Genomic DNA, 23,955 nt, shown 5'->3' with positions numbered 1-23,955 from the left:
TGGGCGTGTGTGTGAGAGAGAGAGTGTGTGTTTGTGTGAAGGAGAGAGAGTGTGTATGTTAGCGTGTGTGTGTGTGAGAGAGAGTGCATGTGTGTGTGTGAGCGCAAGAGAGGCAGCGTGTACGTGTGTGTGTTTGTGTGTGTGAGAGTGAGAGAATGTGTGTGAGTATGTGTCTGAGAGTGTGTGTTTGTGTCTGTCTGTGTGTGTGTGAGTGAGAGTGTGTGTGTGAGAGAGACAGAGAAAGGGAGAATTTGTGTGTATGAGAGGGAGAGAGTGTGTTTGTGCGTGCATGTGAGAGAGAGAGTGTGTGTGTGAGAGACAGATAGAGAGTGTGTGTGCGTGTGCATGTGAGAGAGAGCGTGTGTGTGCGAGAGTGAGACTGTGTATGAGGGATTGTTGCTGAGTGTGAATGCAAGGGAGCTGCAGAAATGCGGAATTGCATTTTGTGTCTGCACAAGAGCAAGGTGACTAATTGTACAGAGTGAGAAAGACATCTGGAAGGAGATCTGCCGCAGCTTGTCAGGATGGCCGAGTGGTCTAAGGCACCAGATTCAAGGTGTGTTAGTCCTTGCTCTACATCAGGGCTTGTGAATTCTGGTCCCTTTCTAGGGGCGTGGGTTCAAATCCCACTCCTGACATTCTTCCCTTTTCCCCAAACAAACCTTCCCACACCCACACACTGCCCCCACATTTCACAGCTTCTTGGAGAGGAGTCGCTCCCCCTTCACAAAGATGGAAGAGTCCAACCTGTCACTTGCAAAGATAAGGCTGATGCTTTTACAACAATCTTCAGCCGCAAGTGCCCACCGGATGATCTTACTCAGTCTCCCCCTGTGCTCCCCACCATCACAGACACCATTCTTCCAACAATTCCATTCACTCCGTGTCAGATCAAGAGACACTGGACACTGCAAAGGCTCTGTGCTCTGGCACTGCTCCTGAAGGCTGCTACTCCACAACATGCCCTTCCTCCAGCCAAGTTCTCCCAGGACAGTGACAACACTGGGATCGACCTGGCCATGTGGGAAATTATCCAGGTATGTCCTGGACATAAAAAGCAGGACAAATCCAACTCAGCCAATTCCTCTCCCATCCATCTGTTCCCAATCCTCGGTAAAGTGATGGAAGGGCTCTCCAACAGTGCGATCAAGCAGCACCTGCTCAGTGACACCCAGTTTGGCTTCCCCCAGGGTCACTCAGCTCCTGACCTGATTGTGTTTGTGTGTGTGTGTGAGAGAGAGAGATTGTGTGTGTGTGTGTGTGAGAGATAAAGATTGTGTGTGTGCCTGTGAGTGTGTGTGTGTTTGTGTGTGTGTGTGAAGGAGAGAGCGTGTGTGTGTTAGCATGTGTTTGTGTGCGTGTGAGAGAGAGTGTGTGTGTGTGTGAGAGAGAGAGGTGTGTGTGTGTGTGTGTGTGTGTGTGTGTGAGATTGTGTGTGCCTGTGGGCGTGTGTGTGAGAGAGAGAGTGTGTGTTTGTGTGAAGGAGAGAGAGTGTGTATGTTAGCGTGTGTGTGTGTGAGAGAGAGTGCATGTGTGTGTGTGAGCGCAAGAGAGGCAGCGTGTACATGTGTGTGTTTGTGTGAGAGTGAGAGAATGTGTGTGAGTATGTGTCTGAGAGTGTGTGTTTGTGTCTGTCTGCGTGTGTGTGAGTGAGAGTGTGTGTGAGAGAGAGTATGTATGTGTATATGTGTGTTTGAGAGAGAGAGGGTGTGAGTGTGTATATGAGTGTGTGGGCATGTGTGTGTGTGAGAAACAGAGAGGGAGAATTTGTAGGTGTGTTTGAGAGAGACAGAGTGTGTATGTGTGTGAGAGAGACAGAGTGTGCGTGTGTGTGTGTAAGAGAGAGTGTGCATGTGTCTTTGTGTGTGAGAGAGTGAAAGAATGTGTGTGTGTGAGAGAGAGTGTGTTTGAGAGAGAGAGAATGTGTGTGCGAGAGAGAGAGAATGTGTGTGTGTATGTGCGTGTATGTGTGTGTGTGAGTGAGAGTGGGTGCGTGTGAGAGAGAGAGAATTTGTATGTGTATGTCTGCAAGAGTGTGTTTGCGTGTGTCTGAGAGAGAGAGAGGAAGAATTTGTTGGTGTGTGTGAGAAAGAGTGTGTGCGTGAGATAGTGTGTGTGTGTAAGAGGGAGAAGTGTGTGTGTGTGAGTGAGAGTGTGTGTGTGAGAGAGACAGAGAAAGGGAGAATTTGTGTGCATGAGAGGGAGAGAGTGTGTTTGTGCGTGCATGTGAGAGAGAGAGTGTGTGTGTGAGAGACAGATAGAGAGTGTGTGTGCGTGTGCATGTGAGAGAGAGTGTGTGTGTGCGAGAGTGAGACTGTGTATGAGGGATTGTTGCTGAGTGTGAATGCAAGGGAGCTGCAGAAATGCGGAATTTCATTTTGTGTCTGCAGAAGAGCAAGGTGACTAATTGTACAGAGTGAGAAAGACATCTGGAAGGAGTTCGGCAGCAGCTTGTCAGGATGGCCGAGTGGTCTAAGGCGCCAGACTCAAGGAGTGTTAGTCCTTGCTCTGCATCTGGGCTTGTGAATTCTGGTCCCTTTCTAGGGGCGTGGGTTCAAATCCCACTCCTGACTTTCTTCCCTTTTCCCCAAACAAACCTTCCCACACCCACACACTGCCCCCACATTTCACAGCTTCTTGGAGAGGAGTCGCTCCCCCTTCACAAAGATGGAAGAGTCCAACCTGTCACTATCAAAGAGAAGGCTGAGGCTTTTACAACAATCTTCAGCCGCAAGTGCCCACCGGATGATCTTACTCAGTCTCCCCCTGTGCTCCCCACCATCACAGACACCATTCTTCCAACAATTCCATTCACTCCGTGTCAGATCAAGAGACACTGGACACTGCAAAGGCTCTGTGCTCTGGCACTGCTCCTGAAGGCTGCTACTCCACAACATGCCCTTCCTCCAGCCAAGTTCTCCCAGGACAGTGACAACACTGGGATCGACCTGGCCATGTGGGAAATTATCCAGGTATGTCCTGGACATAAAAAGCAGGACAAATCCAACTCAGCCAATTCCTCTCCCATCCATCTGTTCCCAATCCTCGGTAAAGTGATGGAAGGGCTCTCCAACAGTGCGATCAAGCAGCACCTGCTCAGTGACACCCAGTTTGGCTTCCCCCAGGGTCACTCAGCTCCTGACCTGATTGTGTTTGTGTGTGTGTGTGAGAGAGAGAGATTGTGTGTGTGTGTGTGTGAGAGATAAAGATTGTGTGTGTGCCTGTGAGTGTGTGTGTGTTTGTGTGTGTGTGTGAAGGAGAGAGCGTGTGTGTGTTAGCATGTGTTTGTGTGCGTGTGAGAGAGAGTGTGTGTGTGTGTGTGTGTGAGAGAGAGGTGTGTGTGTGTGTGTGTGATTGTGTGTGCCTGTGGGCGTGTGTGTGAGAGAGAGAGTGTGTGTTTGTGTGAAGGAGAGAGAGTGTGTATGTTAGCGTGTGTGTGTGTGAGAGAGAGTGCATGTGTGTGTGTGAGCGCAAGAGAGGCAGCGTGTACGTGTGTGTGTTTGTGTGTGTGAGAGTGAGAGAATGTGTGTGAGTATGTGTCTGAGAGTGTGTGTTTGTGTCTGTCTGTGTGTGTGTGAGTGAGAGTGTGTGTGTGAGAGAGACAGAGAAAGGGAGAATTTGTGTGTATGAGAGGGAGAGAGTGTGTTTGTGCGTGCATGTGAGAGAGAGAGTGTGTGTGTGAGAGACAGATAGAGAGTGTGTGTGCGTGTGCATGTGAGAGAGAGTGTGTGTGTGCGAGAGTGAGACTGTGTATGAGGGATTGTTGCTGAGTGTGAATGCAAGGGAGCTGCAGAAATGCGGAATTGCATTTTGTGTCTGCAGAAGAGCAAGGTGACTAATTGTACAGAGTGAGAAAGACATCTGGAAGGAGATCTGCAGCAGCTTGTCAGGATGGCCGAGTGGTCTGAGGCGCCAGACTCAAGGAGTGTTCGTCCTTGCTCTGCATCTGGGCTTGTGAATTCTGGTCCCTTTCTAGGGGCGTGGGTTCAAATCCCACTCCTGACATTCTTCCCTTTTCCCCAAACAAACCTTCCCACACCCACACACTGCCCCCACATTTCACAGCTTCTTGGAGAGGAGTCGCTCCCCCTTCACAAAGATGGAAGAGTCCAACCTGTCACTATCAAAGAGAAGGCTGAGGCTTTTACAACAATCTTCAGCCGCAAGTGCCCACCGGATGATCTTACTCAGTCTCCCCCTGTGCTCCCCACCATCACAGACACCATTCTTCCAACAATTCCATTCACTCCGTTTCAGATCAAGAGACACTGGACACTGCAAAGGCTCTGTGCTCTGGCACTGCTCCTGAAGGCTGCTACTCCACAACATGCCCTTCCTCCAGCCAAGTTCTCCCAGGACAGTGACAACACTGGGATCGACCTGGCCATGTGGGAAATTATCCAGGTATGTCCTGGACATAAAAAGCAGGACAAATCCAACTCAGCCAATTCCTCTCCCATCCATCTGTTCCCAATCCTCGGTAAAGTGATGGAAGGGCTCTCCAACAGTGCGATCAAGCAGCACCTGCTCAGTGACACCCAGTTTGGCTTCCCCCAGGGTCACTCAGCTCCTGACCTGATTGTGTTTGTGTGTGTGTGTGAGAGAGAGAGATTGTGTGTGTGTGTGTGTGAGAGATAAAGATTGTGTGTGTGCCTGTGAGTGTGTGTGTGTTTGTGTGTGTGTGTGAAGGAGAGAGCGTGTGTGTGTTAGCATGTGTTTGTGTGCGTGTGAGAGAGAGTGTGTGTGTGTGTGTGTGTGAGAGAGAGAGGTGTGTGTGTGTGTGTGATTGTGTGTGCCTGTGGGCGTGTGTGTGAGAGAGAGAGTGTGTGTTTGTGTGAAGGAGAGAGAGTGTGTATGTTAGCGTGTGTGTGTGTGAGAGAGAGTGCATGTGTGTGTGTGAGCGCAAGAGAGGCAGCGTGTACGTGTGTGTGTTTGTGTGTGTGAGAGTGAGAGAATGTGTGTGAGTATGTGTCTGAGAGTGTGTGTTTGTGTCTGTCTGTGTGTGTGTGAGTGAGAGTGTGTGTGTGAGAGAGACAGAGAAAGGGAGAATTTGTGTGTATGAGAGGGAGAGAGTGTGTTTGTGCGTGCATGTGAGAGAGAGAGTGTGTGTGTGAGAGACAGATAGAGAGTGTGTGTGCGTGTGCATGTGAGAGAGAGCGTGTGTGTGCGAGAGTGAGACTGTGTATGAGGGATTGTTGCTGAGTGTGAATGCAAGGGAGCTGCAGAAATGCGGAATTGCATTTTGTGTCTGCACAAGAGCAAGGTGACTAATTGTACAGAGTGAGAAAGACATCTGGAAGGAGATCTGCCGCAGCTTGTCAGGATGGCCGAGTGGTCTAAGGCACCAGATTCAAGGTGTGTTAGTCCTTGCTCTACATCAGGGCTTGTGAATTCTGGTCCCTTTCTAGGGGCGTGGGTTCAAATCCCACTCCTGACATTCTTCCCTTTTCCCCAAACAAACCTTCCCACACCCACACACTGCCCCCACATTTCACAGCTTCTTGGAGAGGAGTCGCTCCCCCTTCACAAAGATGGAAGAGTCCAACCTGTCACTTGCAAAGATAAGGCTGATGCTTTTACAACAATCTTCAGCCGCAAGTGCCCACCGGATGATCTTACTCAGTCTCCCCCTGTGCTCCCCACCATCACAGACACCATTCTTCCAACAATTCCATTCACTCCGTGTCAGATCAAGAGACACTGGACACTGCAAAGGCTCTGTGCTCTGGCACTGCTCCTGAAGGCTGCTACTCCACAACATGCCCTTCCTCCAGCCAAGTTCTCCCAGGACAGTGACAACACTGGGATCGACCTGGCCATGTGGGAAATTATCCAGGTATGTCCTGGACATAAAAAGCAGGACAAATCCAACTCAGCCAATTCCTCTCCCATCCATCTGTTCCCAATCCTCGGTAAAGTGATGGAAGGGCTCTCCAACAGTGCGATCAAGCAGCACCTGCTCAGTGACACCCAGTTTGGCTTCCCCCAGGGTCACTCAGCTCCTGACCTGATTGTGTTTGTGTGTGTGTGTGAGAGAGAGAGATTGTGTGTGTGTGTGTGTGAGAGATAAAGATTGTGTGTGTGCCTGTGAGTGTGTGTGTGTTTGTGTGTGTGTGTGAAGGAGAGAGCGTGTGTGTGTTAGCATGTGTTTGTGTGCGTGTGAGAGAGAGTGTGTGTGTGTGTGAGAGAGAGAGGTGTGTGTGTGTGTGTGTGTGTGTGTGTGTGAGATTGTGTGTGCCTGTGGGCGTGTGTGTGAGAGAGAGAGTGTGTGTTTGTGTGAAGGAGAGAGAGTGTGTATGTTAGCGTGTGTGTGTGTGAGAGAGAGTGCATGTGTGTGTGTGAGCGCAAGAGAGGCAGCGTGTACATGTGTGTGTTTGTGTGAGAGTGAGAGAATGTGTGTGAGTATGTGTCTGAGAGTGTGTGTTTGTGTCTGTCTGCGTGTGTGTGAGTGAGAGTGTGTGTGAGAGAGAGTATGTATGTGTATATGTGTGTTTGAGAGAGAGAGGGTGTGAGTGTGTATATGAGTGTGTGGGCATGTGTGTGTGTGAGAAACAGAGAGGGAGAATTTGTAGGTGTGTTTGAGAGAGACAGAGTGTGTATGTGTGTGAGAGAGACAGAGTGTGCGTGTGTGTGTGTAAGAGAGAGTGTGCATGTGTCTTTGTGTGTGAGAGAGTGAAAGAATGTGTGTGTGTGAGAGAGAGTGTGTTTGAGAGAGAGAGAATGTGTGTGCGAGAGAGAGAGAATGTGTGTGTGTATGTGCGTGTATGTGTGTGTGTGAGTGAGAGTGGGTGCGTGTGAGAGAGAGAGAATTTGTATGTGTATGTCTGCAAGAGTGTGTTTGCGTGTGTCTGAGAGAGAGAGAGGAAGAATTTGTTGGTGTGTGTGAGAAAGAGTGTGTGCGTGAGATAGTGTGTGTGTGTAAGAGGGAGAAGTGTGTGTGTGTGAGTGAGAGTGTGTGTGTGAGAGAGACAGAGAAAGGGAGAATTTGTGTGCATGAGAGGGAGAGAGTGTGTTTGTGCGTGCATGTGAGAGAGAGAGTGTGTGTGTGAGAGACAGATAGAGAGTGTGTGTGCGTGTGCATGTGAGAGAGAGTGTGTGTGTGCGAGAGTGAGACTGTGTATGAGGGATTGTTGCTGAGTGTGAATGCAAGGGAGCTGCAGAAATGCGGAATTGCATTTTGTGTCTGCAGAAGAGCAAGGTGACTAATTGTACAGAGTGAGAAAGACATCTGGAAGGAGTTCGGCAGCAGCTTGTCAGGATGGCCGAGTGGTCTAAGGCGCCAGACTCAAGGAGTGTTAGTCCTTGCTCTGCATCTGGGCTTGTGAATTCTGGTCCCTTTCTAGGGGCGTGGGTTCAAATCCCACTCCTGACTTTCTTCCCTTTTCCCCAAACAAACCTTCCCACACCCACACACTGCCCCCACATTTCACAGCTTCTTGGAGAGGAGTCGCTCCCCCTTCACAAAGATGGAAGAGTCCAACCTGTCACTATCAAAGAGAAGGCTGAGGCTTTTACAACAATCTTCAGCCGCAAGTGCCCACCGGATGATCTTACTCAGTCTCCCCCTGTGCTCCCCACCATCACAGACACCATTCTTCCAACAATTCCATTCACTCCGTGTCAGATCAAGAGACACTGGACACTGCAAAGGCTCTGTGCTCTGGCACTGCTCCTGAAGGCTGCTACTCCACAACATGCCCTTCCTCCAGCCAAGTTCTCCCAGGACAGTGACAACACTGGGATCGACCTGGCCATGTGGGAAATTATCCAGGTATGTCCTGGACATAAAAAGCAGGACAAATCCAACTCAGCCAATTCCTCTCCCATCCATCTGTTCCCAATCCTCGGTAAAGTGATGGAAGGGCTCTCCAACAGTGCGATCAAGCAGCACCTGCTCAGTGACACCCAGTTTGGCTTCCCCCAGGGTCACTCAGCTCCTGACCTGATTGTGTTTGTGTGTGTGTGTGAGAGAGAGAGATTGTGTGTGTGTGTGTGTGAGAGATAAAGATTGTGTGTGTGCCTGTGAGTGTGTGTGTGTTTGTGTGTGTGTGTGAAGGAGAGAGCGTGTGTGTGTTAGCATGTGTTTGTGTGCGTGTGAGAGAGAGTGTGTGTGTGTGTGTGTGTGAGAGAGAGGTGTGTGTGTGTGTGTGTGATTGTGTGTGCCTGTGGGCGTGTGTGTGAGAGAGAGAGTGTGTGTTTGTGTGAAGGAGAGAGAGTGTGTATGTTAGCGTGTGTGTGTGTGAGAGAGAGTGCATGTGTGTGTGTGAGCGCAAGAGAGGCAGCGTGTACGTGTGTGTGTTTGTGTGTGTGAGAGTGAGAGAATGTGTGTGAGTATGTGTCTGAGAGTGTGTGTTTGTGTCTGTCTGTGTGTGTGTGAGTGAGAGTGTGTGTGTGAGAGAGACAGAGAAAGGGAGAATTTGTGTGTATGAGAGGGAGAGAGTGTGTTTGTGCGTGCATGTGAGAGAGAGAGTGTGTGTGTGAGAGACAGATAGAGAGTGTGTGTGCGTGTGCATGTGAGAGAGAGTGTGTGTGTGCGAGAGTGAGACTGTGTATGAGGGATTGTTGCTGAGTGTGAATGCAAGGGAGCTGCAGAAATGCGGAATTGCATTTTGTGTCTGCAGAAGAGCAAGGTGACTAATTGTACAGAGTGAGAAAGACATCTGGAAGGAGATCGGCAGCAGCTTGTCAGGATGGCCGAGTGGTCTAAGGCGCCAGACTCAAGGAGTGTTCGTCATTGCTCTGCATCTGGGCTTGTGAATTCTGGTCCCTTTCTAGGGGCGTGGGTTCAAATCCCACTCCTGACATTCTTCCCTTTTCCCCAAACAAACCTTCCCACACCCACACACTGCCCCCACATTTCACAGCTTCTTGGAGAGGAGTCGCTCCCCCTTCACAAAGATGGAAGAGTCCAACCTGTCACTATCAAAGAGAAGGCTGAGGCTTTTACAACAATCTTCAGCCGCAAGTGCCCACCGGATGATCTTACTCAGTCTCCCCCTGTGCTCCCCACCATCACAGACACCATTCTTCCAACAATTCCATTCACTCCGTGTCAGATCAAGAGACACTGGACACTGCAAAGGCTCTGTGCTCTGGCACTGCTCCTGAAGGCTGCTACTCCACAACATGCCCTTCCTCCAGCCAAGTTCTCCCAGGACAGTGACAACACTGGGATCGACCTGGCCATGTGGGAAATTATCCAGGTATGTCCTGGACATAAAAAGCAGGACAAATCCAACTCAGCCAATTCCTCGCCCATCCATCTGTTCCCAATCCTCGGTAAAGTGATGGAAGGGCTCTCCAACAGTGCGATCAAGCAGCACCTGCTCAGTGACACCCAGTTTGGCTTCCCCCAGGGTCACTCAGCTCCTGACCTGATTGTGTTTGTGTGTGTGTGTGAGAGAGAGAGATTGTGTGTGTGTGTGTGTGAGAGATAAAGATTGTGTGTGTGCCTGTGAGTGTGTGTGTGTTTGTGTGTGTGTGTGAAGGAGAGAGCGTGTGTGTGTTAGCATGTGTTTGTGTGCGTGTGAGAGAGAGTGTGTGTGTGTGTGTGTGTGAGAGAGAGAGGTGTGTGTGTGTGTGTGATTGTGTGTGCCTGTGGGCGTGTGTGTGAGAGAGAGAGTGTGTGTTTGTGTGAAGGAGAGAGAGTGTGTATGTTAGCGTGTGTGTGTGTGAGAGAGAGTGCATGTGTGTGTGTGAGCGCAAGAGAGGCAGCGTGTACGTGTGTGTGTTTGTGTGTGTGAGAGTGAGAGAATGTGTGTGAGTATGTGTCTGAGAGTGTGTGTTTGTGTCTGTCTGTGTGTGTGTGAGTGAGAGTGTGTGTGTGAGAGAGACAGAGAAAGGGAGAATTTGTGTGTATGAGAGGGAGAGAGTGTGTTTGTGCGTGCATGTGAGAGAGAGAGTGTGTGTGTGAGAGACAGATAGAGAGTGTGTGTGCGTGTGCATGTGAGAGAGAGTGTGTGTGTGCGAGAGTGAGACTGTGTATGAGGGATTGTTGCTGAGTGTGAATGCAAGGGAGCTGCAGAAATGCGGAATTGCATTTTGTGTCTGCACAAGAGCAAGGTGACTAATTGTACAGAGTGAGAAAGACATCTGGAAGGAAATCTGCCGCAGCTTGTCAGGATGGCCGAGTGGTCTAAGGCACCAGATTCAAGGTGTGTTAGTCCTTGCTCTACATCAGGGCTTGTGAATTCTGGTCCCTTTCTAGGGGCGTGGGTTCAAATCCCACTCCTGACATTCTTCCCTTTTCCCCAAACAAACCTTCCCACACCCACACACTGCCCCCACATTTCACAGCTTCTTGGAGAGGAGTCGCTCCCCCTTCACAAAGATGGAAGAGTCCAACCTGTCACTTGCAAAGATAAGGCTGATGCTTTTACAACAATCTTCAGCCGCAAGTGCCCACCGGATGATCTTACTCAGTCTCCCCCTGTGCTCCCCACCATCACAGACACCATTCTTCCAACAATTCCATTCACTCCGTGTCAGATCAAGAGACACTGGACACTGCAAAGGCTCTGTGCTCTGGCACTGCTCCTGAAGGCTGCTACTCCACAACATGCCCTTCCTCCAGCCAAGTTCTCCCAGGACAGTGACAACACTGGGATCGACCTGGCCATGTGGGAAATTATCCAGGTATGTCCTGGACATAAAAAGCAGGACAAATCCAACTCAGCCAATTCCTCTCCCATCCATCTGTTCCCAATCCTCGGTAAAGTGATGGAAGGGCTCTCCAACAGTGAGATCAAGCAGCACCTGCTCAGTGACACCCAGTTTGGCTTCCCCCAGGGTCACTCAGCTCCTGACCTGATTGTGTTTGTGTGTGTGTGTGAGAGAGAGAGATTGTGTGTGTGTGTGTGTGAGAGATAAAGATTGTGTGTGTGCCTGTGAGTGTGTGTGTGTTTGTGTGTGTGTGTGAAGGAGAGAGCGTGTGTGTGTTAGCATGTGTTTGTGTGCGTGTGAGAGAGAGTGTGTGTGTGTGTGAGAGAGAGAGGTGTGTGTGTGTGTGTGTGTGTGTGTGTGTGAGATTGTGTGTGCCTGTGGGCGTGTGTGTGAGAGAGAGAGTGTGTGTTTGTGTGAAGGAGAGAGAGTGTGTATGTTAGCGTGTGTGTGTGTGAGAGAGAGTGCATGTGTGTGTGTGAGCGCAAGAGAGGCAGCGTGTACGTGTGTGTGTTTGTGTGTGTGAGAGTGAGAGAATGTGTGTGAGTATGTGTCTGAGAGTGTGTGTTTGTGTCTGTCTGTGTGTGTGTGAGTGAGAGTGTGTGTGTGAGAGAGACAGAGAAAGGGAGAATTTGTGTGTATGAGAGGGAGAGAGTGTGTTTGTGCGTGCATGTGAGAGAGAGAGTGTGTGTGTGAGAGACAGATAGAGAGTGTGTGTGCGTGTGCATGTGAGAGAGAGTGTGTGTGTGCGAGAGTGAGACTGTGTATGAGGGATTGTTGCTGAGTGTGAATGCAAGGGAGCTGCAGAAATGCGGAATTGCATTTTGTGTCTGCACAAGAGCAAGGTGACTAATTGTACAGAGTGAGAAAGACATCTGGAAGGAGATCTGCCGCAGCTTGTCAGGATGGCCGAGTGGTCTAAGGCACCAGATTCAAGGTGTGTTAGTCCTTGCTCTACATCAGGGCTTGTGAATTCTGGTCCCTTTCTAGGGGCGTGGGTTCAAATCCCACTCCTGACATTCTTCCCTTTTCCCCAAACAAACCTTCCCACACCCACACACTGCCCCCACATTTCACAGCTTCTTGGAGAGGAGTCGCTCCCCCTTCACAAAGATGGAAGAGTCCAACCTGTCACTTGCAAAGATAAGGCTGATGCTTTTACAACAATCTTCAGCCGCAAGTGCCCACCGGATGATCTTACTCAGTCTCCCCCTGTGCTCCCCACCATCACAGACACCATTCTTCCAACAATTCCATTCACTCCGTGTCAGATCAAGAGACACTGGACACTGCAAAGGCTCTGTGCTCTGGCACTGCTCCTGAAGGCTGCTACTCCACAACATGCCCTTCCTCCAGCCAAGTTCTCCCAGGACAGTGACAACACTGGGATCGACCTGGCCATGTGGGAAATTATCCAGGTATGTCCTGGACATAAAAAGCAGGACAAATCCAACTCAGCCAATTCCTCTCCCATCCATCTGTTCCCAATCCTCGGTAAAGTGATGGAAGGGCTCTCCAACAGTGCGATCAAGCAGCACCTGCTCAGTGACACCCAGTTTGGCTTCCCCCAGGGTCACTCAGCTCCTGACCTGATTGTGTTTGTGTGTGTGTGTGAGAGAGAGAGATTGTGTGTGTGTGTGTGTGAGAGATAAAGATTGTGTGTGTGCCTGTGAGTGTGTGTGTGTTTGTGTGTGTGTGTGAAGGAGAGAGCGTGTGTGTGTTAGCATGTGTTTGTGTGCGTGTGAGAGAGAGTGTGTGTGTGTGTGAGAGAGAGAGGTGTGTGTGTGTGTGTGTGTGTGTGTGTGTGAGATTGTGTGTGCCTGTGGGCGTGTGTGTGAGAGAGAGAGTGTGTGTTTGTGTGAAGGAGAGAGAGTGTGTATGTTAGCGTGTGTGTGTGTGAGAGAGAGTGCATGTGTGTGTGTGAGCGCAAGAGAGGCAGCGTGTACATGTGTGTGTTTGTGTGAGAGTGAGAGAATGTGTGTGAGTATGTGTCTGAGAGTGTGTGTTTGTGTCTGTCTGCGTGTGTGTGAGTGAGAGTGTGTGTGAGAGAGAGTATGTATGTGTATATGTGTGTTTGAGAGAGAGAGGGTGTGAGTGTGTATATGAGTGTGTGGGCATGTGTGTGTGTGAGAAACAGAGAGGGAGAATTTGTAGGTGTGTTTGAGAGAGACAGAGTGTGTATGTGTGTGAGAGAGACAGAGTGTGCGTGTGTGTGTGTAAGAGAGAGTGTGCATGTGTCTTTGTGTGTGAGAGAGTGAAAGAATGTGTGTGTGTGAGAGAGAGTGTGTTTGAGAGAGAGAGAATGTGTGTGCGAGAGAGAGAGAATGTGTGTGTGTATGTGCGTGTATGTGTGTGTGTGAGTGAGAGTGGGTGCGTGTGAGAGAGAGAGAATTTGTATGTGTATGTCTGCAAGAGTGTGTTTGCGTGTGTCTGAGAGAGAGAGAGGAAGAATTTGTTGGTGTGTGTGAGAAAGAGTGTGTGCGTGAGATAGTGTGTGTGTGTAAGAGGGAGAAGTGTGTGTGTGTGAGTGAGAGTGTGTGTGTGAGAGAGACAGAGAAAGGGAGAATTTGTGTGCATGAGAGGGAGAGAGTGTGTTTGTGCGTGCATGTGAGAGAGAGAGTGTGTGTGTGAGAGACAGATAGAGAGTGTGTGTGCGTGTGCATGTGAGAGAGAGTGTGTGTGTGCGAGAGTGAGACTGTGTATGAGGGATTGTTGCTGAGTGTGAATGCAAGGGAGCTGCAGAAATGCGGAATTGCATTTTGTGTCTGCACAAGAGCAAGGTGACTAATTGTACAGAGTGAGAAAGACATCTGGAAGGAGTTCGGCAGCAGCTTGTCAGGATGGCCGAGTGGTCTAAGGCGCCAGACTCAAGGAGTGTTAGTCCTTGCTCTGCATCTGGGCTTGTGAATTCTGGTCCCTTTCTAGGGGCGTGGGTTCAAATCCCACTCCTGACTTTCTTCCCTTTTCCCCAAACAAACCTTCCCACACCCACACACTGCCCCCACATTTCACAGCTTCTTGGAGAGGAGTCGCTCCCCCTTCACAAAGATGGAAGAGTCCAACCTGTCACTATCAAAGAGAAGGCTGAGGCTTTTACAACAATCTTCAGCCGCAAGTGCCCACCGGATGATCTTACTCAGTCTCCCCCTGTGCTCCCCACCATCACAGACACCATTCTTCCAACAATTCCATTCACTCCGTGTCAGATCAAGAGACACTGGACACTGCAAAGGCTCTGTGCTCTGGCACTGCTCCTGAAGGCTGCTACTCCACAACATGCCCTTCCTCCAGCCAAGTTCTCCCAGGACAGTGACAACACTGGGATCGACCTGGCCATGTGGGAAATTATCCAGGTATGTCCTGGACATAAAAAGCAGGACAAATCCAACTCAGCCAATTCCTCTCCCATCCATCTGTTCCCAATCCTCGGTAAAGTGATGGAAGGGCTCTCCAACAGTGCGATCAAGCAGCACCTGCTCAGTGACACCCAGTTTGGCTTCCCCCAGGGTCACTCAGCTCCTGACCTGATTGTGTTTGTGTGTGTGTGTGAGAGAGAGAGATTGTGTGTGTGTGTGTGTGAGAGATAAAGATTGTGTGTGTGCCTGTGAGTGTGTGTGTGTTTGTGTGTGTGTGTGAAGGAGAGAGCGTGTGTGTGTTAGCATGTGTTTGTGTGCGTGTGAGAGAGAGTGTGTGTGTGTGTGTGTGTGAGAGAGAGGTGTGTGTGTGTGTGTGTGATTGTGTGTGCCTGTGGGCGTGTGTGTGAGAGAGAGAGTGTGTGTTTGTGTGAAGGAGAGAGAGTGTGTATGTTAGCGTGTGTGTGTGTGAGAGAGAGTGCATGTGTGTGTGTGAGCGCAAGAGAGGCAGCGTGTACGTGTGTGTGTTTGTGTGTGTGAGAGTGAGAGAATGTGTGTGAGTATGTGTCTGAGAGTGTGTGTTTGTGTCTGTCTGTGTGTGTGTGAGTGAGAGTGTGTGTGTGAGAGAGACAGAGAAAGGGAGAATTTGTGTGTATGAGAGGGAGAGAGTGTGTTTGTGCGTGCATGTGAGAGAGAGAGTGTGTGTGTGAGAGACAGATAGAGAGTGTGTGTGCGTGTGCATGTGAGAGAGAGTGTGTGTGTGCGAGAGTGAGACTGTGTATGAGGGATTGTTGCTGAGTGTGAATGCAAGGGAGCTGCAGAAATGCGGAATTGCATTTTGTGTCTGCAGAAGAGCAAGGTGACTAATTGTACAGAGTGAGAAAGACATCTGGAAGGAGATCGGCAGCAGCTTGTCAGGATGGCCGAGTGGTCTAAGGCGCCAGACTCAAGGAGTGTTCGTCATTGCTCTGCATCTGGGCTTGTGAATTCTGGTCCCTTTCTAGGGGCGTGGGTTCAAATCCCACTCCTGACATTCTTCCCTTTTCCCCAAACAAACCTTCCCACACCCACACACTGCCCCCACATTTCACAGCTTCTTGGAGAGGAGTCGCTCCCCCTTCACAAAGATGGAAGAGTCCAACCTGTCACTATCAAAGAGAAGGCTGAGGCTTTTACAACAATCTTCAGCCGCAAGTGCCCACCGGATGATCTTACTCAGTCTCCCCCTGTGCTCCCCACCATCACAGACACCATTCTTCCAACAATTCCATTCACTCCGTGTCAGATCAAGAGACACTGGACACTGCAAAGGCTCTGTGCTCTGGCACTGCTCCTGAAGGCTGCTACTCCACAACATGCCCTTCCTCCAGCCAAGTTCTCCCAGGACAGTGACAACACTGGGATCGACCTGGCCATGTGGGAAATTATCCAGGTATGTCCTGGACATAAAAAGCAGGACAAATCCAACTCAGCCAATTCCTCGCCCATCCATCTGTTCCCAATCCTCGGTAAAGTGATGGAAGGGCTCTCCAACAGTGCGATCAAGCAGCACCTGCTCAGTGACACCCAGTTTGGCTTCCCCCAGGGTCACTCAGCTCCTGACCTGATTGTGTTTGTGTGTGTGTGTGAGAGAGAGAGATTGTGTGTGTGTGTGTGTGAGAGATAAAGATTGTGTGTGTGCCTGTGAGTGTGTGTGTGTTTGTGTGTGTGTGTGAAGGAGAGAGCGTGTGTGTGTTAGCATGTGTTTGTGTGCGTGTGAGAGAGAGTGTGTGTGTGTGTGTGTGTGAGAGAGAGAGGTGTGTGTGTGTGTGTGATTGTGTGTGCCTGTGGGCGTGTGTGTGAGAGAGAGAGTGTGTGTTTGTGTGAAGGAGAGAGAGTGTGTATGTTAGCGTGTGTGTGTGTGAGAGAGAGTGCATGTGTGTGTGTGAGCGCAAGAGAGGCAGCGTGTACGTGTGTGTGTTTGTGTGTGTGAGAGTGAGAGAATGTGTGTGAGTATGTGTCTGAGAGTGTGTGTTTGTGTCTGTCTGTGTGTGTGTGAGTGAGAGTGTGTGTGTGAGAGAGACAGAGAAAGGGAGAATTTGTGTGTATGAGAGGGAGAGAGTGTGTTTGTGCGTGCATGTGAGAGAGAGAGTGTGTGTGTGAGAGACAGATAGAGAGTGTGTGTGCGTGTGCATGTGAGAGAGAGTGTGTGTGTGCGAGAGTGAGACTGTGTATGAGGGATTGTTGCTGAGTGTGAATGCAAGGGAGCTGCAGAAATGCGGAATTGCATTTTGTGTCTGCACAAGAGCAAGGTGACTAATTGTACAGAGTGAGAAAGACATCTGGAAGGAGATCTGCCGCAGCTTGTCAGGATGGCCGAGTGGTCTAAGGCACCAGATTCAAGGTGTGTTAGTCCTTGCTCTACATCAGGGCTTGTGAATTCTGGTCCCTTTCTAGGGGCGTGGGTTCAAATCCCACTCCTGACATTCTTCCCTTTTCCCCAAACAAACCTTCCCACACCCACACACTGCCCCCACATTTCACAGCTTCTTGGAGAGGAGTCGCTCCCCCTTCACAAAGATGGAAGAGTCCAACCTGTCACTTGCAAAGATAAGGCTGATGCTTTTACAACAATCTTCAGCCGCAAGTGCCCACCGGATGATCTTACTCAGTCTCCCCCTGTGCTCCCCACCATCACAGACACCATTCTTCCAACAATTCCATTCACTCCGTGTCAGATCAAGAGACACTGGACACTGCAAAGGCTCTGTGCTCTGGCACTGCTCCTGAAGGCTGCTACTCCACAACATGCCCTTCCTCCAGCCAAGTTCTCCCAGGACAGTGACAACACTGGGATCGACCTGGCCATGTGGGAAATTATCCAGGTATGTCCTGGACATAAAAAGCAGGACAAATCCAACTCAGCCAATTCCTCTCCCATCCATCTGTTCCCAATCCTCGGTAAAGTGATGGAAGGGCTCTCCAACAGTGAGATCAAGCAGCACCTGCTCAGTGACACCCAGTTTGGCTTCCCCCAGGGTCACTCAGCTCCTGACCTGATTGTGTTTGTGTGTGTGTGTGAGAGAGAGAGATTGTGTGTGTGTGTGTGTGAGAGATAAAGATTGTGTGTGTGCCTGTGAGTGTGTGTGTGTTTGTGTGTGTGTGTGAAGGAGAGAGCGTGTGTGTGTTAGCATGTGTTTGTGTGCGTGTGAGAGAGAGTGTGTGTGTGTGTGAGAGAGAGAGGTGTGTGTGTGTGTGTGTGTGTGTGTGTGTGTGAGATTGTGTGTGCCTGTGGGCGTGTGTGTGAGAGAGAGAGTGTGTGTTTGTGTGAAGGAGAGAGAGTGTGTATGTTAGCGTGTGTGTGTGTGAGAGAGAGTGCATGTGTGTGTGTGAGCGCAAGAGAGGCAGCGTGTACATGTGTGTGTTTGTGTGAGAGTGAGAGAATGTGTGTGAGTATGTGTCTGAGAGTGTGTGTTTGTGTCTGTCTGCGTGTGTGTGAGTGAGAGTGTGTGTGAGAGAGAGTATGTATGTGTATATGTGTGTTTGAGAGAGAGAGGGTGTGAGTGTGTATATGAGTGTGTGGGCATGTGTGTGTGTGAGAAACAGAGAGGGAGAATTTGTAGGTGTGTTTGAGAGAGACAGAGTGTGTATGTGTGTGAGAGAGACAGAGTGTGCGTGTGTGTGTGTAAGAGAGAGTGTGCATGTGTCTTTGTGTGTGAGAGAGTGAAAGAATGTGTGTGTGTGAGAGAGAGTGTGTTTGAGAGAGAGAGAATGTGTGTGCGAGAGAGAGAGAATGTGTGTGTGTATGTGCGTGTATGTGTGTGTGTGAGTGAGAGTGGGTGCGTGTGAGAGAGAGAGAATTTGTATGTGTATGTCTGCAAGAGTGTGTTTGCGTGTGTCTGAGAGAGAGAGAGGAAGAATTTGTTGGTGTGTGTGAGAAAGAGTGTGTGCGTGAGATAGTGTGTGTGTGTAAGAGGGAGAAGTGTGTGTGTGTGAGTGAGAGTGTGTGTGTGAGAGAGACAGAGAAAGGGAGAATTTGTGTGCATGAGAGGGAGAGAGTGTGTTTGTGCGTGCATGTGAGAGAGAGAGTGTGTGTGTGAGAGAGTGAGACTGTGTATGAGGGATTGTTGCTGAGTGTGAATGCAAGGGAGCTGCAGAAATGCGGAATTGCATTTTGTGTCTGCAGAAGAGCAAGGTGACTAATTGTACAGAGTGAGAAAGACATCTGGAAGGAGATCGGCAGCAGCTTGTCAGGATGGCCGAGTGGTCTAAGGCGCCAGACTCAAGGAGTGTTAGTCCTTGCTCTGCATCTGGGCTTGTGAATTCTGGTCCCTTTCTAGGGGCGTGGGTTCAAATCCCACTCCTGACTTTCTTCCCTTTTCCCCAAACAAACCTGCCCACACCCACACACTGCCCCCACATTTCACAGCTTCTTGGAGAGGAGTCGCTCCCCCTTCACAAAGATGGAAGAGTCCAACCTGTCACTATCAAAGAGAAGGCTGAGGCTTTTACAACAATCTTCAGCCGCAAGTGCCCACCGGATGATCTTACTCAGTCTCCCCCTGTGCTCCCCACCATCACAGACACCATTCTTCCAACAATTCCATTCACTCCGTGTCAGATCAAGAGACACTGGACACTGCAAAGGCTCTGTGCTCTGGCACTGCTCCTGAAGGCTGCTACTCCACAACATGCCCTTCCTCCAGCCAAGTTCTCCCAGGACAGTGACAACACTGGGATCGACCTGGCCATGTGGGAAATTATCCAGGTATGTCCTGGACATAAAAAGCAGGACAAATCCAACTCAGCCAATTCCTCTCCCATCCATCTGTTCCCAATCCTCGGTAAAGTGATGGAAGGGCTCTCCAACAGTGCGATCAAGCAGCACCTGCTCAGTGACACCCAGTTTGGCTTCCCCCAGGGTCACTCAGCTCCTGACCTGATTGTGTTTGTGTGTGTGTGTGAGAGAGAGAGATTGTGTGTGTGTGTGTGTGAGAGATAAAGATTGTGTGTGTGCCTGTGAGTGTGTGTGTGTTTGTGTGTGTGTGTGAAGGAGAGAGCGTGTGTGTGTTAGCATGTGTTTGTGTGCGTGTGAGAGAGAGTGTGTGTGTGTGTGTGTGAGAGAGAGAGGTGTGTGTGTGTGTGTGATTGTGTGTGCCTGTGGGCGTGTGTGTGAGAGAGAGAGTGTGTGTTTGTGTGAAGGAGAGAGAGTGTGTATGTTAGCGTGTGTGTGTGTGAGAGTGCATGTGTGTGTGTGAGCGCAAGAGAGGCAGCGTGTACGTGTGTGTGTTTGTGTGTGTGAGAGTGAGAGAATGTGTGTGAGTATGTGTCTGAGAGTGTGTGTTTGTGTCTGTCTGTGTGTGTGTGAGTGAGAGTGTGTGTGTGAGAGAGACAGAGAAAGGGAGAATTTGTGTGTATGAGAGGGAGAGAGTGTGTTTGTGCGTGCATGTGAGAGAGAGAGTGTGTGTGTGAGAGACAGATAGAGAGTGTGTGTGCGTGTGCATGTGAGAGAGAGTGTGTGTGTGCGAGAGTGAGACTGTGTATGAGGGATTGTTGCTGAGTGTGAATGCAAGGGAGCTGCAGAAATGCGGAATTGCATTTTGTGTCTGCAGAAGAGCAAGGTGACTAATTGTACAGAGTGAGAAAGACATCTGGAAGGAGATCTGCAGCAGCTTGTCAGGATGGCCGAGTGGTCTAAGGCGCCAGACTCAAGGAGTGTTAGTCCTTGCTCTGCATCTGGGCTTGTGAATTCTGGTCCCTTTCTAGGGGCGTGGGTTCAAATCCCACTCCTGACATTCTTCCCTTTTCCCCAAACAAACCTTCCCACACCCACACACTGCCCCCACATTTCACAGCTTCTTGGAGAGGAGTCGCTCCCCCTTCACAAAGATGGAAGAGTCCAACCTGTCACTATCAAAGAGAAGGCTGAGGCTTTTACAACAATCTTCAGCCGCAAGTGCCCACCGGATGATCTTACTCAGTCTCCCCCTGTGCTCCCCACCATCACAGACACCATTCTTCCAACAATTCCATTCACTCCGTGTCAGATCAAGAGACACTGGACACTGCAAAGGCTCTGTGCTCTGGCACTGCTCCTGAAGGCTGCTACTCCACAACATGCCCTTCCTCCAGCCAAGTTCTCCCAGGACAGTGACAACACTGGGATCGACCTGGCCATGTGGGAAATTATCCAGGTATGTCCTGGACATAAAAAGCAGGACAAATCCAACTCAGCCAATTCCTCTCCCATCCATCTGTTCCCAATCCTCGGTAAAGTGATGGAAGGGCTCTCCAACAGTGCGATCAAGCAGCACCTGCTCAGTGACACCCAGTTTGGCTTCCCCCAGGGTCACTCAGCTCCTGACCTGATTGTGTTTGTGTGTGTGTGTGAGAGAGAGAGATTGTGTGTGTGTGTGTGTGAGAGATAAAGATTGTGTGTGTGCCTGTGAGTGTGTGTGTGTTTGTGTGTGTGTGTGAAGGAGAGAGCGTGTGTGTGTTAGCATGTGTTTGTGTGCGTGTGAGAGAGAGTGTGTGTGTGTGTGAGAGAGAGAGGTGTGTGTGTGTGTGTGTGTGTGTGTGTGTGAGATTGTGTGTGCCTGTGGGCGTGTGTGTGAGAGAGAGAGTGTGTGTTTGTGTGAAGGAGAGAGAGTGTGTATGTTAGCGTGTGTGTGAGAGAGAGTGCATGTGTGTGTGTGAGCGCAAGAGAGGCAGCGTGTACATGTGTGTGTTTGTGTGTGTGAGAGTGAGAGAATGTGTGTGAGTATGTGTCTGAGAGTGTGTGTTTGTGTCTGTCTGCGTGTGTGTGAGTGAGAGTGTGTGTGAGAGAGAGTATGTATGTGTATATGTGTGTTTGAGAGAGAGAGGGTGTGAGTGTGTATATGAGTGTGTGGGCATGTGTGTGTGTGAGAAACAGAGAGGGAGAATTTGTAGGTGTGTTTGAGAGAGACAGAGTGTGTATGTGTGTGAGAGAGACAGAGTGTGCGTGTGTGTGTGTAAGAGAGAGTGTGCATGTGTCTTTGTGTGTGAGAGAGTGAAAGAATGTGTGTGTGTGTGAGAGAGAGTGTGTTTGAGAGAGAGAGAATGTGTGTCCGAGAGAGAGAGAATGTGTGTGTGTATGTGCGTGTATGTGTGTGTGTGAGTGAGAGTGGGTGCGTGTGAGAGAGAGAGAATTTGTATGTGTATGTCTGCAAGAGTGTGTTTGCGTGTGTCTGAGAGAGAGAGAGGAAGAATTTGTTGGTGTGTGTGAGAAAGAGTGTGTGCGTGAGATAGTGTGTGTGTGTAAGAGGGAGAAGTGTGTGTGTGTGAGTGAGAGTGTGTGTGTGAGAGAGACAGAGAAAGGGAGAATTTGTGTGCATGAGAGGGAGAGAGTGTGTTTGTGCGTGCATGTGAGAGAGAGAGTGTGTGTGTGAGAGACAGATAGAGAGTGTGTGTGCGTGTGCATGTGAGAGAGAGTGTGTGTGTGCGAGAGTGAGACTGTGTATGAGGGATTGTTGCTGAGTGTGAATGCAAGGGAGCTGCAGAAATGCGGAATTGCATTTTGTGTCTGCAGAAGAGCAAGGTGACTAATTGTACAGAGTGAGAAAGACATCTGGAAGGAGATCGGCAGCAGCTTGTCAGGATGGCCGAGTGGTCTAAGGCGCCAGACTCAAGGAGTGTTAGTCCTTGCTCTGCATCTGGGCTTGTGAATTCTGGTCCCTTTCTAGGGGCGTGGGTTCAAATCCCACTCCTGACTTTCTTCCCTTTTCCCCAAACAAACCTTCCCACACCCACACACTGCCCCCACATTTCACAGCTTCTTGGAGAGGAGTCGCTCCCCCTTCACAAAGATGGAAGAGTCCAACCTGTCACTATCAAAGAGAAGGCTGAGGCTTTTACAACAATCTTCAGCCGCAAGTGCCCACCGGATGATCTTACTCAGTCTCCCCCTGTGCTCCCCACCATCACAGACACCATTCTTCCAACAATTCCATTCACTCCGTGTCAGATCAAGAGACACTGGACACTGCAAAGGCTCTGTGCTCTGGCACTGCTCCTGAAGGCTGCTACTCCACAACATGCCCTTCCTCCAGCCAAGTTCTCCCAGGACAGTGACAACACTGGGATCGACCTGGCCATGTGGGAAATTATCCAGGTATGTCCTGGACATAAAAAGCAGGACAAATCCAACTCAGCCAATTCCTCTCCCATCCATCTGTTCCCAATCCTCGGTAAAGTGATGGAAGGGCTCTCCAACAGTGCGATCAAGCAGCACCTGCTCAGTGACACCCAGTTTGGCTTCCCCCAGGGTCACTCAGCTCCTGACCTGATTGTGTTTGTGTGTGTGTGTGAGAGAGAGAGATTGTGTGTGTGTGTGTGTGAGAGATAAAGATTGTGTGTGTGCCTGTGAGTGTGTGTGTGTTTGTGTGTGTGTGTGAAGGAGAGAGCGTGTGTGTGTTAGCATGTGTTTGTGTGCGTGTGAGAGAGAGTGTGTGTGTGTGTGTGTGTGTGAGAGAGAGAGGTGTGTGTGTGTGTGTGATTGTGTGTGCCTGTGGGCGTGTGTGTGAGAGAGAGAGTGTGTGTTTGTGTGAAGGAGAGAGAGTGTGTATGTTAGCGTGTGTGTGTGTGAGAGAGAGTGCATGTGTGTGTGTGAGCGCAAGAGAGGCAGCGTGTACGTGTGTGTGTTTGTGTGTGTGAGAGTGAGAGAATGTGTGTGAGTATGTGTCTGAGAGTGTGTGTTTGTGTCTGTCTGTGTGTGTGTGAGTGAGAGTGTGTGTGTGAGAGAGACAGAGAAAGGGAGAATTTGTGTGTATGAGAGGGAGAGAGTGTGTTTGTGCGTGCATGTGAGAGAGAGAGTGTGTGTGTGAGAGACAGATAGAGAGTGTGTGTGCGTGTGCATGTGAGAGAGAGTGTGTGTGTGCGAGAGTGAGACTGTGTATGAGGGATTGTTGCTGAGTGTGAATGCAAGGGAGCTGCAGAAATGCGGAATTGCATTTTGTGTCTGCACAAGAGCAAGGTGACTAATTGTACAGAGTGAGAAAGACATCTGGAAGGAGTTCTGTCGCAGCTTGTCAGGATGGCCGAGTGGTCTAAGGCACCAGATTCAAGGTGTGTTAGTCCTTGCTCTACATCAGGGCTTGTGAATTCTGGTCCCTTTCTAGGGGCGTGGGTTCAAATCCCACTCCTGACATTCTTCCCTTTTCCCCAAACAAACCTTCCCACACCCACACACTGCCCCCAAATTTCACAGCTTCTTGGAGAGGAGTCGCTCCCCCTTCACAAAGATGGAAGAGTCCAACCTGTCACTATCAAAGAGAAGGCTGAGGCTTTTACAACAATCTTCAGCCGCAAGTGCCCACCGGATGATCTTACTCAGTCTCCCCCTGTGCTCCCCACCATCACAGACACCATTCTTCCAACAATTCCATTCACTCCGTGTCAGATCAAGAGACACTGGACACTGCAAAGGCTCTGTGCTCTGGCACTGCTCCTGAAGGCTGCTACTCCACAACATGCCCTTCCTCCAGCCAAGTTCTCCCAGGACAGTGACAACACTGGGATCGACCTGGCCATGTGGGAAATTATCCAGGTATGTCCTGGACATAAAAAGCAGGACAAATCCAACTCAGCCAATTCCTCTCCCATCCATCTGTTCCCAATCCTCGGTAAAGTGATGGAAGGGCTCTCCAACAGTGCGATCAAGCAGCACCTGCTCAGTGACACCCAGTTTGGCTTCCCCCAGGGTCACTCAGCTCCTGACCTGATTGTGTTTGTGTGTGTGTGTGTGAGAGAGAGAGATTGTGTGTGTGTGTGTGTGAGAGATAAAGATTGTGTGTGTGCCTGTGAGTGTGTGTGTGTTTGTGTGTGTGTGTGAAGGAGAGAGCGTGTGTGTGTTAGCATGTGTTTGTGTGCGTGTGAGAGAGAGTGTGTGTGTGTGTGAGAGAGAGAGGTGTGTGTGTGTGTGTGTGTGTGTGTGTGTGAGATTGTG

At 50.0% G+C, this 23,955-nt stretch overlaps 15 non-coding genes across 15 annotated transcripts; all 15 read left to right on the top strand.

The window, feature by feature from the left end:
• Positions 1-518: 518 nt before the first annotated feature.
• On the top strand, positions 519-638 carry trnal-caa (transfer RNA leucine (anticodon CAA)). Its single transcript has 2 exons — positions 519-556; positions 593-638. It is a non-coding gene; the product is annotated as a tRNA-Leu (tRNA).
• Positions 639-2,453: 1,815 nt separating this feature from the next.
• On the top strand, positions 2,454-2,573 carry trnal-caa (transfer RNA leucine (anticodon CAA)). The gene is made up of 2 exons: positions 2,454-2,491; positions 2,528-2,573. It is a non-coding gene; the product is annotated as a tRNA-Leu (tRNA).
• A 1,312-nt stretch (positions 2,574-3,885) lies between these two features.
• trnal-caa (transfer RNA leucine (anticodon CAA)) lies at positions 3,886-4,005 on the top strand. Its single transcript has 2 exons — positions 3,886-3,923; positions 3,960-4,005. It is a non-coding gene; the product is annotated as a tRNA-Leu (tRNA).
• A 1,312-nt stretch (positions 4,006-5,317) lies between these two features.
• On the top strand, positions 5,318-5,437 carry trnal-caa (transfer RNA leucine (anticodon CAA)). Its single transcript has 2 exons — positions 5,318-5,355; positions 5,392-5,437. It is a non-coding gene; the product is annotated as a tRNA-Leu (tRNA).
• Positions 5,438-7,252: 1,815 nt separating this feature from the next.
• trnal-caa (transfer RNA leucine (anticodon CAA)) lies at positions 7,253-7,372 on the top strand. Its single transcript has 2 exons — positions 7,253-7,290; positions 7,327-7,372. It is a non-coding gene; the product is annotated as a tRNA-Leu (tRNA).
• Positions 7,373-8,684: 1,312 nt separating this feature from the next.
• trnal-caa (transfer RNA leucine (anticodon CAA)) lies at positions 8,685-8,804 on the top strand. Its single transcript has 2 exons — positions 8,685-8,722; positions 8,759-8,804. It is a non-coding gene; the product is annotated as a tRNA-Leu (tRNA).
• A 1,312-nt stretch (positions 8,805-10,116) lies between these two features.
• On the top strand, positions 10,117-10,236 carry trnal-caa (transfer RNA leucine (anticodon CAA)). The gene is made up of 2 exons: positions 10,117-10,154; positions 10,191-10,236. It is a non-coding gene; the product is annotated as a tRNA-Leu (tRNA).
• Positions 10,237-11,558: 1,322 nt separating this feature from the next.
• On the top strand, positions 11,559-11,678 carry trnal-caa (transfer RNA leucine (anticodon CAA)). The gene is made up of 2 exons: positions 11,559-11,596; positions 11,633-11,678. It is a non-coding gene; the product is annotated as a tRNA-Leu (tRNA).
• Positions 11,679-13,493: 1,815 nt separating this feature from the next.
• Positions 13,494-13,613, top strand: trnal-caa (transfer RNA leucine (anticodon CAA)). Its single transcript has 2 exons — positions 13,494-13,531; positions 13,568-13,613. It is a non-coding gene; the product is annotated as a tRNA-Leu (tRNA).
• Positions 13,614-14,925: 1,312 nt separating this feature from the next.
• On the top strand, positions 14,926-15,045 carry trnal-caa (transfer RNA leucine (anticodon CAA)). The gene is made up of 2 exons: positions 14,926-14,963; positions 15,000-15,045. It is a non-coding gene; the product is annotated as a tRNA-Leu (tRNA).
• A 1,312-nt stretch (positions 15,046-16,357) lies between these two features.
• trnal-caa (transfer RNA leucine (anticodon CAA)) lies at positions 16,358-16,477 on the top strand. Its single transcript has 2 exons — positions 16,358-16,395; positions 16,432-16,477. It is a non-coding gene; the product is annotated as a tRNA-Leu (tRNA).
• A 1,763-nt stretch (positions 16,478-18,240) lies between these two features.
• On the top strand, positions 18,241-18,360 carry trnal-caa (transfer RNA leucine (anticodon CAA)). Its single transcript has 2 exons — positions 18,241-18,278; positions 18,315-18,360. It is a non-coding gene; the product is annotated as a tRNA-Leu (tRNA).
• A 1,306-nt stretch (positions 18,361-19,666) lies between these two features.
• trnal-caa (transfer RNA leucine (anticodon CAA)) lies at positions 19,667-19,786 on the top strand. The gene is made up of 2 exons: positions 19,667-19,704; positions 19,741-19,786. It is a non-coding gene; the product is annotated as a tRNA-Leu (tRNA).
• Positions 19,787-21,603: 1,817 nt separating this feature from the next.
• trnal-caa (transfer RNA leucine (anticodon CAA)) lies at positions 21,604-21,723 on the top strand. The gene is made up of 2 exons: positions 21,604-21,641; positions 21,678-21,723. It is a non-coding gene; the product is annotated as a tRNA-Leu (tRNA).
• Positions 21,724-23,037: 1,314 nt separating this feature from the next.
• On the top strand, positions 23,038-23,157 carry trnal-caa (transfer RNA leucine (anticodon CAA)). The gene is made up of 2 exons: positions 23,038-23,075; positions 23,112-23,157. It is a non-coding gene; the product is annotated as a tRNA-Leu (tRNA).
• Positions 23,158-23,955: the final 798 nt, after the last annotated feature.

The sequence above is a fragment of the Chiloscyllium punctatum genome, chromosome 17, assembly GCF_047496795.1.
Source record: "Chiloscyllium punctatum isolate Juve2018m chromosome 17, sChiPun1.3, whole genome shotgun sequence".
Taxonomy (NCBI): Eukaryota; Metazoa; Chordata; class Chondrichthyes; order Orectolobiformes; family Hemiscylliidae; genus Chiloscyllium; species Chiloscyllium punctatum.
Note: the sequence above shows the minus strand (reverse complement) of the source record. Positions and strands in the feature narration are given on the sequence as shown.